At 37.2% G+C, this 15,521-nt stretch overlaps 1 protein-coding gene across 2 annotated transcripts in view; it reads left to right on the top strand.

The window, feature by feature from the left end:
* The first annotated feature begins 609 nt into the window (after window positions 1–609).
* Window positions 610–15,521, top strand: part of LOC139950666 (uncharacterized) — a 49,667-nt gene continuing 34,755 nt past the window's right edge. For both annotated transcript variants that reach the window (XM_071949452.1, XM_071949453.1), the window contains exons 1-2: window positions 610–681; window positions 12,564–12,672. The gene's annotated coding sequence lies outside the window, so the exon portion shown is untranslated. The remainder of the gene's footprint in view (window positions 682–12,563; window positions 12,673–15,521) is intronic.

Here is a 15,521-nt window from a genome sequence, read left to right as displayed (position 1 = left end):
GCGAGAAACGGCTCCCTCTGAAAACATAAGAAAGAAAGTTATTTCTCACTAAAACATTTGAATTGAATTCGATACCTCCCAGCTGAGGTTTCGAATTAAAGGCATTTGTAAACAAACCAGTCGTCGAAGTTGCGAGAGAATAATGGAAGAAAACACCAGGACTTGTCACGCAAATTGTGTGCTTTTTCAGTGGGGGCCTAGGCCTAGCCTAGACGACCAACAATTTATCCCGACTGGGCAGTTTTTATGTAAATGTCATAATATGATCATTTACTTGTCTGAGCCATTAATTTGCGTTATATATTATTTTGGTTTTTTTTTTTTTTTTAGTTGCAAGTAATAATATTGTCAATATCAGTGTTTCTATGCTTATGGTTGGAGAGTTTGTGTATACAAAACCTTGGTGGCACGGTTCAACTTTAAGAATGCATGAAAGTGAAATATTGACTGAAGTTTTGTTTGGGTTTTTCAATAATTATTGTCTTTGCCGAAAAAAATAACTAACATAAGTTTTGTTATAGCCCCCTCTATTTGCCACCAGACCCGCAAACTCAATACAGACGGGCGCCCTCATTCGACGAATGCTTTATAAGAAAACTTTCTGCAGTACCGCCACACGGCGAGCAGACGACGACGACGGACGGAACGACGCGTTGCGACGATGGGTGGTAAAGCTTCAAGGTATAGTGTCTTTCTTTTCCTTTTTACATCCAATTGCCTTTCATTTCAATCTTGTACAGGAATTTGCAAAAACCCATGCAGCGCCTTTGTGAACATTTTCATGACTAATGTTGTTGATGCAATCTTAGATCTAAGTTTCTAACTTGAGCCTAGGGAGACAAGTCAGAAGTTGTAAACAAACGGTCGTCCTTCGCAAAATCCATCGTGGAGGAAGACAATCTGACAATATAATACTGTTTAATATTATTTGAAACGTTTTGGTTATTAGTCAACTGATAACCGATATGATTTCTAATCTAAAGAGCTCTGTAATTGTCAACCTGGTTTGTTTCTTTCTTCAACTCTCTGTCCATTTCTACCTCGAGTTCCATGTCTAACTTGCTAGTGAAGTTTCTTGTGTAGCACGCAAGTTTTTGGTAGAGAGTGGTAACTCATGCACACGTGTTTGTATCAATTGGCTTTAACCATCTTTTTTGTGATATACACGTATTTTACATTGTTTTGTGTGGCCCCGGTTCATTATTCAGTCAGGAAGGTTTCTGAACTGTAGAGACTCAACAGACTTATTTAATACTTTGGAGGGGTCCCAGTAACTTGGAATTATGTTAGTTTAAAAGTATGGCATTGTGGCAGTTTAATTCAAAACACATATCCCAGGTCAAAATTCCAGTTGAGCCCAGACTGGGGTCAACTGGTTTAACTGGATAGCGACCAAACTCGTCCATTTTCCATATTAACCAACTGGTTTGGACTAGGTTTAACTGTGTTCAACTAGGTTTAAATTATAAACCAGTTGGTTTCTGTCCATTTTCCATATTAAACCAACTGGTTTTAACTGTGTAACTAGTTTATCAACTGGTTTTCAACTAGTTCCAGTTAAACCCAGTTTAACTTGGTTCAACTTGAATTTTGACCTGGGATACCTTGGGTTTTTACGTTATATTGTGTATGTGGGGGGGGGGGGTATTTTATTTTTAAAAGTATTATCAACAGTAGGCCTATGTTTAGATGATCTTCTAATCAAGGGAACTCGGCAAATTCCCACAGGGGGATAATATATAAACACCAAGCTGGCAACAGCAAATCTCTCTCATACTAAAATTGGCTTAACATCATGATTATATGAACTGCACAATCAAGAAAATTGTGATAGAAGTAACTAGACGACATTCTAGTCATTGTTGAATCAGCGGTTAAAGACGTTATCACAGAGATAGGATAACAGCTTTTGTCTTAAAAAAAAGTTTAGTTTTGCATCAAACTGGCCCCCATTAAAAACCAATAGGTCTAACTGTCGGAATTCAGTAAAAAGTTCACAGCTTGCCTCATTATAAAATGCATGTTTAAAAATCAAAACCTGATTATGAAAAGCATGTTGTAACAAACACCATGACACACTGATGATATAGGCCTAGCTAAAGAAAAATTAATGTGTATTGTAAAGTCAAATTCAAAGTCTGCAATTCCAGACCATGGTTCATAGTTTTTGACCTTCACGATGCATGCCATTCCACAGCTACTGTGTACTGACCTTAAACCTACATTTTTGTAAACTTTCAGAGCATACAACATAGTAGGGACTTTGCCCTATTGTATGAGCCAGTGTTCTTTGATTCAGTGCTATGTCAATGGCATGGTCTGCTGCTCAACTGAAAGTGGCTGTTAGTGCTAAACGCAATACGTAGAATTTAAAAGAGGGTTGGTTTTTGGTAGGGTGCGTTCCTTTGTTAGGCTACTAACAGGGATGAGCATTTTTAAACTTAATACCTGAATTCAAACTTTATTTTGTATGCCTGGTAAAAAAAAAGTAGCGCTGTTCATCTCTTTATATTGTACTACTTCTCAGCTTTAAAGCCATTATACACTTTCGGTAAACAGTATTGTCCAAGTCCCACACTTCGTGTATCACAACTTATATATAAAATAACAAACCTGTGAAAATTTAGGCTCAATCGGTCATCGGAGTCAGGAGAAAATAATGGGAAAACCCACTCTTGTTTCCGCGCGTTTCGCTGTGTCATGTCATGTGTTTAAAATAAATCCGTAATTCTCGCTAACGAGAATTTATATTGTTTTACTGTTTTCTCAAAAAGTAAAGCATTTCATGGAATAATATTGCAAGAGAAGTCTTTCACGTAAACCCTGTAAATTATTTGTAAATCTGTGAACTTTTTTTTTTTTCAGTACCGAAAGGGTCCAATGGCTTTCAGAAGGTAGGGTAAAAGATAGGAAAATACGCCAAACAAAAATTATTCACCATACTTTGAAAGCGATTCTCAAAATAGTTTATCAATAGCGGCAGTGCTCTTAAGTCTTCTCACCAAGCAAATTTTTATGTATAAAAATTGCTTGGGGAGAAGCGCACTGCAGCTGTTTATAACCTATTTTGAGAATCCCTTTGAGGCATGGTGGATAATTTTTGTTTGGCGTGTTTTCCAATCTTTGACCCTACCTTCTAAAAGCTGCGAGTAGTCGCCACCCAGAAAATATTTGAATCTGAGAAAAAAATCCATGCATGAAACATTTTTTCCTAGGTTACTCAAATTTCTGTTGGTCCATTCATGAATGCTGCTAGCTGTCAGATTTGTTGATGATTGTTTTTACCTCGCTTTTACATGGAAAAAACAGGGTTCAAGAAAAACAGTGTTTAATAACACTGCATTTTAAGTTCTTGAAATTCAAAACACTATTGTTCAAAAGTATTTTGTTGTGTCTTTTCAATTTGTAAACAAGAGGTATTTCCATTACCAGAACTGCGCTCCAGGCTTTATGCATTGAACGCTTTTTTTTTGTCGTCTGCACAGTAGTCGGTAATCACACCTCCGCGACTGCTCATTGTATTGTACTGCAGGTCAAAAAGGACGTACATAGTGCATGAATAATGTTCTGTCAACATTTAGGTGTTTTTTTGCCAGTCTTTAAACCTAGATTTTACAAAGCACTTATTACAATTCATTTTTATGTTGGATTGAAGCTTTGGGATGAGGGGTTGGGGGTTGGAATGAGTTTGAGAATCAGATTACAGCAAACCAAACTCCACATGGGACCTCTAGTCTCCTTTCTATGGCAACATCACAGCCCAAGTTTTTGCAATATATTGAGGTTGGAGAATTTTGGGAAACCATGCACTTTAGCATGCAATAGCCACAGTTGGTAATAATGTAACACAATTTTCCAGAAGTATTGTTGAATTTGTCTGGAACAATAATTTCCTAGTTGAAAGTTTGCAGAAAGTAGAATTTGGTTACAACGTGACGGAACAGGTTAGAATGTTTTGCTAGCATTGGGCTGTCCATGCCAACCATTGTGGTGGTTTGTTTATCAACAATTAGAAAGATCTACAAAGTATGCATAGACATTAAAAATTAGCCCCCTACTTAATTATGTTTAGACCAGAGGAGCAACACTCAAAATGGTTGTCTTGGGGGTAAAGGCAGGTTTTTTCAGGGCTCACCAATAAAACTAAAACCTGCTAACTATAGTTAACACTTGTCAACTTGCCATGTGGGCCTTGCCTATTAAAAACTGTGAACCCACTTATTTAAAGTATGCTTGTAATTTTTCAAAAGGTTTTAAGATGTGAACAATAACTTAAATTATGTTAGTTTATTTTTTATTGTGTGAAAGTAACTTCATTTTTACTATTAAAACTGATTGTGATCGCTAACTAACCTGTACTTCAAGAATGACTTTTTTATGACAACATTATGTTAAAAATCTGGGCTAATACCAGCCCTGTTGGCTATTTTACAAAAGGCGCAAGGTCTGCTAACTGAGGGCACCTCTATGCAGGAAACTTTAATTTCTACTGGAAATATTTTTCAATGCCCAAGGGCATGGAGGCAACTTGGAGCTGTTGTTACCTCCTGTTGAAGGCCTGGAATTTTGTCTTCAATCATTATTTAAAGCAATCTAAAGGCATTCACCATGACATCTTGACATGGCAGACCTTTTCTTCTAAGGTCTTGTCACCGTGATTGATGATAGATTGATAAGCCTTTCTTGTTTAAAGGGACTGGACACAAATGGTTTTGTCAAAGACCAGGTTCTCACTGGCAAGGTTGTAGCCAGGGCAAATTGGATGCCGGCTAATTTTGTCGAGAGCATGGTCAAGAGGGTGGGTGTACAAGAGGGGCAGCGTAGCGCCTCACAACCCGGTGGGATCAACAGGGGCAAATGGTTCCCTAACACGCCTTTGCAAAATGAAAATGGCCTTGCCCTCCCAAAGATGAAAATCCAGGCCTGGTACATACAGCATTGGTTTTTGGACGGGTCACTTCAAGAACCCATCTGCTCAATTGATTTCCAATCTAATACCCTTTTTACAAAGTTTGTATTTTTCTTTTTACTGGTGCAATAATTTCCTATGAATATAGAATAGAATAGAATGGTTTGGTTTATTGCCTTTTAAACTCGTGGTAAACAGCCAAATTACAGCAAAAATTACAATTTATTCAAAAACACAGCCATTCCTATGTCTATGCTGTTGCAGATCACTTAACTTGATAAAGTTTACTCTCAATAAAAGAAGCTCAAGAAGAAAAAACAGCACTTGACAAAGACAAACAGTCTGTAAATATTAGTGTCAAAATATCCAGTGGTTCGGTCCCTCCAACCCAATTACACTGCTTACTAACTTTGCCAAATTGCTTTAATGGTAAACATTACGGGAGATTAAGGTCAGAAGTTTATCATAAACTGATCAGGATTTTATGTTTAGTTAAAAACCACATTGTGATATGGTGCCATATAACTGACCCATAAATACCGCAGTTGATCGTATCAAAACCTGATAAAATACTTCGCTGTTAAAACCAAATCTGAGTTGGAAAAAACAGACTGATGATCCTTGTGGATTAACCATGGACCTTACGTTGTAATAGATTTTATGGGCCTGGCCCCGATTAAGATTCATAAAGATGTGCTCTTGCCATTAGTGATGATTTGTTAGGTCATAGTTTAGTTTGCTTAATAGTAATTAACAGTAACATTGAGACTATAATCATATAGCTGTTAAGTTTGGAGTTGGGGGGGGGGGTTGAATTGAAGTTTTCAAGGTTTTGAGTTGACTTTTTCAATTTCGAGTTGACATTTTTGGTTTGGGAGATGAAGTTGTCAACTTTGGAGTTGAAGTTTCACGTTTTCGAGGTGAACATTTTGTAGTTGTTAGTTGAAGTGTTCAAGTTGAATTTGTTTACTTTCATGTCAAAGTTTTTGAGTTTTGAGCTGAAGTTTTGAGGTTTGAGTTGAATTTTTTTAGTTTTGAGTTGAAGTTTTTGACTTTCAAGTTTTCAGGTCACTTTTTTGGAGTTTCGAAGTTGAGTTTTTGAGTTTTGAGTTGTAATACTTGAAACTCGAAACTCATAGAAAAGAAACCCTCCATATATACATTGAGGTATAATAGGACTATGTATTATGGGTTGATGTAAACCAACATACTATCTCAAACTAATGTGTCGTACAAATATCAAGGTATAGGTCGCTGAACTTTGTCAATAGCGGCATCAAACAGTTTTGATCATTAGCAGCTAATATTTCCTCCAGATGATCTATCATAAACAACTGTTTTTTTTTCATTAGCTTTTATTGTCAGATCAATGTACTTGTAAGTAATAAACACAAATTGCTTCACAAACGAATTTACTGCAGTGTGAAAATTGAGCTGAAACAGCACTGAATGTGCCCAACATTTTCTAAAGAGAACACTGACCCCCACCACAGCTCATATAAACAGATTTTTTTTTCTGATTTAGTTTCACCGCAATTTTACTTGGTGTAGGATCACAGTGTTTACATTTTTATGATTGTATAAAACAAACAAACATTGAAAATAATCCTTCAAGAAAACAATGCCATAAAATGTTTTCCTGCCAAGCAAGTTGGAAAGAAAAATTCAGCTATACGGGCTTTGTACACTGTGATGTACCTTACACAGATGACAGAACAGTTAAAGGAAAGGTACACATTTGGTTGTTACTCAAAATAAATATTAACTTAAAAACTGACTTGACCTCGAGCATTTGGAGAGCTGTTGATAGTATAACATATTGTAAGAAAGGCCCCCCCCCCCCCCCCCGGAAGTAGCATAGATTTTGAGAAAGAGGTAATTTCTCACTAAAATAATAAAAGACTTATAGCCAGAAGTCTTTTATTCCTATCTGACAGCACACAAATTTATCCAACAAGGGTGTTTTTTTTTCTCATAATTTTTTTCGCAACTTCGACGACCAATTTAGCTCATATTTTCACAGGTTTGTTATTTTATGTTTTATGTTGGGAATACACCAAGTGAGAAGACTGGTCTTTGACAATTACCAAAAGGTACACTCTTTGCGAAAATGCAGAATAAAAGAACCAACAATTATTTCTCATTCCATGAATGTTTTCACCAGAACCAGTCTGAAAAATATAACATCAAAATAACCTTGAAACTTGATAATGTTTTCCCTTTAAAGGAAATGAACCACTGACTTTCTACCGAGCCTTTCCATTCCTTTTCCGGCATGATCATATTTCTTGCTTCCCCAGAAACTATCTACACCTCATGAATCATGAGCAATGGTATTGGAATACTAAAAGGGGGTCGATGTCCACAAAATATTGCCCTGGAAATGGGTATATATAAGACTCCTTAGTCTGTGAGGTCGGGATTGGGAAATTGAAAAAACAGGTCATCAGAGTCAAGAGAGGGAGTGGTAGCTAGAATGCTTTCTTCTATACCCATGGCGGTTCATGTTGCAATGTGACACTGGACTGGAACACCATATATGAGATTAAAGAAGTGGACTTAGAGGCACTGGGGTCCATTTCACAAAGATTTAGGACTAGTCCTAACTTGAGACTTTTCCTAAGAGATATTCAAAACGTGCGGCTTATAGTCCTAAGTTTAAGGAACACGTTGCCTTGGATCGGACGAGTTGGTCAAAACATAAGCGTTTGTAACCATTTTGTATATAATGCATATGGTTGGAAAGATGTTTTAAAAGTAGAATACAATGATCCACACAAGTTTGCCTCGAAATTGCGTGGTTTTCCTTCTACTGTGCGAACTAACACGGTCGGCCATTTATGGGAGTCAAAATTTTGACCACCATAAATGGCCGACGTGTTAGTCAACGAGGTGAAAGGAAAACCACGCAATTTCGAGGCATGTTTGTGTGGATCATTGTATTCTACTTTTACAACATCTTTCTACCCATATGCATTTTATAAAAAACGGTTACAAACGCTTTTCAAAGACCAACTCGACCGATCCAAGGCAATGTGTTCCTTTAAGAAGAGGAGTTACTCGTCCTAAGTCAAGATACGACTAGTCTTAACTCTTTGTGAAATCCACCCCTGGACACCTTCTGTAACATTGTAAAAGATGGTAAATACCAACATAGGCCCTATAGATGCATAGAACAACAGGGTCCAATTTCATAGAGCTGCTAAGCACAAAAATCTGCTTAGCATTACATTTTTGCCTTGCTAAAAACAGGATTACCAACCAAATTTCCGCGTGATTTTCAGGATAAGCAAACATCATATCTGCATACCAGTAACAATCAATATGCAACAAATGGAAATTTGGTTGGTAATCCTTGTTTTATTAAAGAAGAAATGTCATGCTAAGCAAATGTTCGTGCTTAGCAGCTCTATGAAATTGGGCCCAAATTTGTGTGCTATCAGCAGATGCATAGATAAGAAAGTCTTTTGTCAGATTCAAATATTTGAGTGAGAATGTGTCTTACCTCTTTCTCAAAAACTGTACTTCAGAGGGAGCAGTTTTTCACAGCGTTTATACTATCAACAGCTCTCCATTGCTTGTTACCAAGTAATTGTTATGCTAATAATTATTTTGAGTAATTACCAATAGCGTACTTTTGGTCTGTGGAATTCCTCCAAAATGTTGATAATTATAGGCAGTTAAACTAACCTGTAGCTTCTACTTGTAACTCAGGTTGTGCAAGTCCCCCCCCCCCCCACCCTCAGAACCCCTCCCCTCCCCAATGAAACTGGGGAAAAATGCACAGGTGAATGGTTTGATAAACTAAATGATGTTTTTGCCCCTCTTGACAACCCCTCCCCCCTCCCTCAAATAAAATCTAAAAAGAAATCTCCAGAATGTGGGTATAGCCCTTGTAATTTTTTATGGTTTTTCACACTTCTTTTCAACCACCCATTTTCACACTACACTATTTCAGTTGACCCACTTTGGTGGAGCGCTCAATCAAGGTTGAAAACAAACCCTGCTCATGAGGTGGGTTTTGGAGGGTTTTTGAAAGGTGCTGTACTAAAAAGAATGTAGCAAAAAAAAAGTTAATTTCACGCCAGGCAGTGAGAAAGCATTATGGATTTGAATTGTGTTGACATTCTATGAATTCAATAGATGGAAGTGGGGTTTGAATCAGCCCGAACCTGATGTAAATTCTCGGAATAGCAAATCAGGAAAACACATTTTTTAAGGTTGTTGTCATAATGCCTACAGTGTCATTATCTGTGGAATTTTCTTGGTCGTGGCCAATGCATTGAGATTGAATCCGACTTGTTTTCCTGATATAGGCTTTAAGAGTCAACATCATTTAAAAAACAATCAAGTTTGTTTTCAGAGAATTCAACAAACAGGGTGCGTTCTTAATTTCAAAGTGAATGCAAAACAAAATAACCAACCCCACAACATGACTTTTCTAGCATCTCTATGGTTGCATGGAGTTTTTTCGATGGTCAAGTGGTAGACGTGATGACAAAAGTCGTTAGGCGCTGCCTATTTGTCTGCAGTTCATGCAACAGTCACAGTGCGATTATACACATGCAACGGTTGTAGGTAGCCTGTGGCAGACTAACTCACACACACATACTGAGATCGAGGATATGTGTACCGTCCCCGTAGCTACACCGCGCTTAACAATTACCGTCTTGACTTCAAGACTAGTCAAGTTGTTGCAGTAGCTTTAAAAGCCTAGGGTGTTGTTAGGGGGAGGCATTCTTGATCCTCCTACTCAGACCCAGTGCCACAACCCACTACATCAAATGATATGAAAAATGAAATGATATCAAGAAAAGCTCTGTTCTTTATTTAGAGGTTTATAATTTGACAATACGAAAGAAAACTGGAGTAAGAGACATCATAAGGACAAAAAAACAAGCTAAATTGAGATGGACTGGACACTTCAGCAGACTGCCCCGAGAAATGACAATAGATGGACAACAAGAATAATGGATTGGCAACCAAGGACAGGGAAAAGGAAAAGAGGTAGACAGAGAAGAAGATGGAGAGGTAACTTCTAGGAGTGCAGGTACAACATGGACAAAAACTGCAAGAAATAGAAAATGGCATTTACACTTGAGGGCTAAATACACTTGATGAGTCAAACACACTTGTGACTGCAGGACTTGCATTCATAAGGTTGTGGGTTCAAATCCCCCAGCTGCCCGCTGATTTCACATTGACTAGAATAAATATTGTCGTCTAGTTACTGAACCACAATTTCTTGATCTTGTGCAACTCATAATCATAGACGTTAAACCAATGTTTGTATGAGAGAGAATGGTTGTTGCCAGCTTTGGTGTTTATATCCCTTGTGGGAGTTTGCCGAGTTCCCTTGATGGGAAGATCATCTAAACAAACAAACACAGCCTAAATGACGATGATTTTGAAGATATGTCACTCTGTACATTAAGTTGTCTTAATGTTGTCTCTCAGATCTTGCCTGCAATAGTGCATTAGTGTACCTTGACATTTAAAAGCAGCATCCCCTCCCAAATGATGTACCAATCTATCATGCAGGAACAGATAGTGTGATGACTGAGATGTTGCAATTATAGACGGCTCAATAAATAAACTGAACTACTGAACTGAACTGTTTCTTTTGAAGGATTATTCACAGCGTGCGTCCGTCCCGGGAAGAAGAAAAAGAAAGGAAGAGTGGCAGAGAGGCCACATTCCTCCCGAGATGGTCTTAGATTGTAAAATCTCAATGTTGAATGATCAAATGTATTACATTTTGAGTCTTGCTCAGGATGGTGTAACACAATCTAAAGGTATTCGTTTGACATTTTGATATTTAGATGTTAAAATACTAGCAACTTGAATACCAGACACATGTGTAAATGAATAAAAATAGTAATAATACAACATATTTATAAAGCCCATAATGTAGGAGCCTCTATGCGCAATGAAATGAAATATTTAAGCATTTATATGAATTTATATGAAAGCACTTGGTTACAAAAATAAAGATTCAAACAAATTAGTCTTTAAAATTCAAATAAGTAACTGTATGAAATTAGGCTCCGGGCGCGTAGGCCCCGTCATGGGGGTTCAGTGTTTGTTGCAATTCACGTACCCACTCAACTTCCCAAGCGAACTTTTTTTTCTGAGTCTTTTGATCCATTTTCAATCACTATATATATTACAACAAACGTATCAGCAGTTTAGTTGACATAAAGTCAAAGATGCCAAAGAAGTACCGATAGCGAGTAAATTAATTGCAACTTAATGTGAAAGAAAGCTCCCATTGAAACTCGTATCTTCCGCTCAGCCACAAAAGGTCTTCCGTGGATACGAGGTCCAAAGAGTTATTTGTCAAACACTTGGCCGTTACTTTTATCAGCAAAATGTTATTTGCCGTCCTTGGGCACGCTTTCTTTGCTATCAGTTTCTGTTTGCGTTTCCTCTTTGGGTGAAAAATAGTTACTGACAAAAACTAATTTATAATAAGGACAAAACTTCTTTGCACCAGTAATCGGTGGCCGTTAAGAATTGGCAGACTGTCTACCACAATACTTTTAGTGGAGGGTTTTTAATAAACTGTTATAAAACTCTTTTTTTCCCCTTTTTTTTAACCACTCTCTGCACCAGTCTCTACTGACCACTAGCCTCTTTCTTTACCATAGTTGACTTATTTGTCGCCCAAGCTTGCACTGGGTTCTCTCACGTGCACATATTACACAACACACGGGACCAACAGCTTTATGTCCCATCCAAAGGATGCATCAATAAGGGTGTCTTGCTTAAGGACACAAGTGTCTTTATGACTGGGACTCCAACCCACACTCTGCTGAACAGAAACACTTGGGCCCAATTTTATAGAACTGCTAAGCACAAAATTTGCTTAGCATGAAATTTCTTCTGCGATAAAAACAGGATAACCAACCAAATTTCCATTTGTTGCATATTGCTTGTTACTGGTATTCAGCTGTTTGCGTATCCTAAAAATCAAGTGGAGATTTGGTTGGTAATCCTTTTTTTTATCAAGGCAAACATTTTCATGTTAAGCGAATTTTTGTGCTAAGCAGCTCTATGAAATTGGGCTAGAGCTTGAGTCTGTTGTTCTTATCCAAACAGCCATGGACTGCCACAGGGACAATGTCAGAAACAAATGATACAAATTCTCAGGAAGCTCTCATGGGCAATTTCTGTTTATAAGGCCAGTTGGTCGTCCACGTTTTTCCAAAAAGAGGAGGATGAGGGCCCCATTTTTCTTTATTTCTTTCAAACTGGCCACCAATTCTTCAGTTTAAAGTCACCACTAGCTTTATGTAGTTAAAAGTTCTTAAAAAATTAGTAAGTTTAATTAGAAATATACAGACAATTTGAAGAAAAAAATGTGAAATAAAAAAAAGGATGCGGCCTCAGAAAAGGATGAGGGAGGGGATCTGACTGATCGACTGTTTTTATTGTTTTATTTGGACTAAAATGCAAACACCATTTATGTCTTCCTGCCAGTCGGACTCCCAGCTCTTCTTCTAGTCTGTTCTTAAGGAAGGTCGATCCACTCTAATCAAGAGATTATCCCTGGGTAATCCCATTGCTAACCCACCATTTGTTTAAAGACTGGACAAATGACTTTCATAGTTTGGAGTATTGACGAATTAATCTCTTTCACCTTGCCTTACAGATTAAAGCATCTATTACTGAGTGTGTGTTGCCGCCGCTGCAGCATAATGGTTAGCAGACTTTGTTAGAGCAGAAGTCGGTGAAAATGTCTCATGGAATTGAAGAAAGAGGTATGATGAAGTTAAGATTAATTTTTTATGGTTTCCCATCAGTTGCTTTTACAAACCATTGATTTCGGCTGATTACTTGGTTATAAATCACCTCGTTCCACGAGATGCCCCTCAATCAGCCATTATCATTAATGTTAATGATTTTAAAAAAAAAAATCAGAAGACTTTGATGTTGTGCATGTTCCCTCTTAATTGCTTATTTAAAAGGAAGTTAGGAAACAACTTTATTTTCATACTCATGGACATAATGTGGTGTTAAAACGAATGTTTGTAAATTTTTCAAAATGACCTTTGTGTGAAAAGACAGTTAAACTGCCATCTGATTGTGTACATGTTTTGTGATACCTGCCTACTTTATAACAATGGAAAACTTCAGTGCCCAATAGAGCTCGAAGTTAACTGGAGCATTTTTCTTACAAACTTCTGCTAAGCAAAAGTGTGCAGGAAACCAGTCAAAATTAAATGTGTGATGGTATTCTGGCTTGAAAACTTATTCTGGTTAGCAAAACTGTTTTATGCTAAGCTAAATTGGGCCCCTGCTCCTTGCTTTTAGCTAGAAGTTATACTATGTAGAAGCTCTGAATGTGCATTTTGATAAACGGTCATTGCACCCAAGACCTGCTGTCAAGGTTACTCAATGAAAGCAGGGCCCAATGTCACAAAGCCTGTAAGCATACAAACTTGCTTAGCATAAACTGGTCACCAGCCATAATTCCACAGTTGCATTTGGTGCTCCACAAATGTTTTGCTTACCAAAGAAATTTGCTTAGCATTAATTTCTGCTTTTCGGCAGCTTTATGAAATTTGGAACTGGTCTCTTGTGTGTTATCATAGATCATAGAGTAATTGGGTGTAATGTGGTATCAGTCATACTATTTCCAGTGGCTATAATAAAGCAAGTTTCTTCTTTTTGTTGGGTTCAGCAATTTTGAAACTGTTATTACCTACCAACATTCTCAAATGTTAAAGATGCTATGTCAGATTTTTGGCCGATTTGACCCCAAGATTTTGATTTAAAATTCAATTGATGGGGGTCGAGAAAGTTACAAGCTTTCATTTGAGCCATTGCTCGAAAAAGTCCGCCAATTATTAGTAGCAGTGAAATAAAGTGCTCAAAATTTGTCGGGATCCCGACAATATATCACGTGACCAATTCTTATGTGTTTTATAAGAAACGTTTTAAAGTTTTGTCATGGTTTCTGACCATTAAATATAAAAATTAAACTTTTTTTTGTTAGAGCAGGTGATACTCTTTGAAATACCATTCACTCAAAAAAACTATGTTTTAATGTTTGGGGCCAAAAATCTGACATAGCATCTTTAAATCATATGGATTATTTCAACTGGTTTCATTAAGGATACATGTATGAACCTGCAAAAGTTACCACAATTATCCCCAGAACGTCATTAAACAAAAAATTCCTTGTTTCACTTAACCATGACGACCCGCCTAATTTATTGCCATCTTCCCAAGTTGGTGAGGTCATCATTTGGAATAAATTGACTCTTCCAAAAACAAATGAGTAAGTTTAACTTCTAATGGATATGTGTCTAGATCCTTTGTCAACAGTTGATGATGAGGTCAAGAGATAAACTAACAGTGATTCATTCCCAGTGACGTACACAGAGTGTGCAAGAGGACACTTTGCGCTGTAATACTATTATTTCCTACAAAACTAACCACTGGCTGCTGAGTGTTGGTAAAAAGTAATTTGATGATCATACAGAAGGTTCAAATTTTTTAATAGTTTTACTCAAAGTATATATTTATATTTGTTTATTTATAGTATCTAAGTGTTTATCATAGTGATTTTTTATTCATACTTTATTCGAGGATTGGATAAGCAGGCTTTTGAGTCATAGTGTAGTAGTACGCTTTTGTTTATCCTGGCCGTCTTAGAATGGATTGTTGTCTCTTCCTCTTCCTTCCTCCACATCCCGTATCTGTCCTGTACCCTTTTGTCTAATCCCGCTCCTCTAGTTACCTTTTTTGAAGTCTTATTATCCTTGTTTTACTTGTATGTATTTGTTTTTGACACTGGCCGAATAAATAATAATAATATTAATAATAATAATAAGCAAAATTTACGTGGTTTTCAACCCAGGTTGAAACTGACAAGGATGCGGTGCTAACATTAGTGTGCAATGATTCCAAATTATACGTACCAATTGTGAGATGTACTCAAGTCAGGAAAAAGGCCATAAGTTACACAAAATGAGCATTCTATATTAGAATTTCCTGATAGCAATTGCAAATTTTCTTTGCGAACTGGTGATATTGGTAAAATATTTGCCAGTTGGTAACCGAAAGCGTGTGGTGTTTCTGACCAGCAGAGTGTGTTCAATCCTGGTCTTGACATGTGTGTCCTTAAGCAAGACACTTCACCAATACTGCTTCGTCCTTCAGTTTGGACTTAAAGCCGTAGGGTTTTGTGTAATTAGTATGTAAAAGAATCCAGTGCACTTGTCCTTAAAGAGAAGGGTCCACCCGCTGTTTTGGGGTCCCAGTTGGCTGAAGATTGTTTGAAGATTGCAAACTGTTGTTACAAGATGCTGTGGTCATACAATTTTCACATATCTTGTAGGTAAATATAATTATCACTCTGAGATGTCCTCGGGTGTGATAAAGTACTTGATATAAGAATCGCCTATATTATTATTATTATTAATATTATTATTAAGTAGCTAGGTGTGCCACTTCACTTTTTGAATAGACAGGGAAAATGCTGATTTGTTTAATTGTTTACATTGACCAACCTTGCTGGTTGTAATATCCTATTTGAAATGTAATCCATTGTCGCAATGATGTCAAGGATGGTCTTTCTTCATTATCAGTCAATCGTTTCCTT

This window comes from Asterias amurensis, chromosome 18 (genome assembly GCF_032118995.1).
Source record: "Asterias amurensis chromosome 18, ASM3211899v1".
NCBI classification, from domain to species: domain Eukaryota; kingdom Metazoa; phylum Echinodermata; class Asteroidea; order Forcipulatida; family Asteriidae; genus Asterias; species Asterias amurensis.
This window is presented reverse-complemented; position numbering and strand designations above follow the sequence as displayed.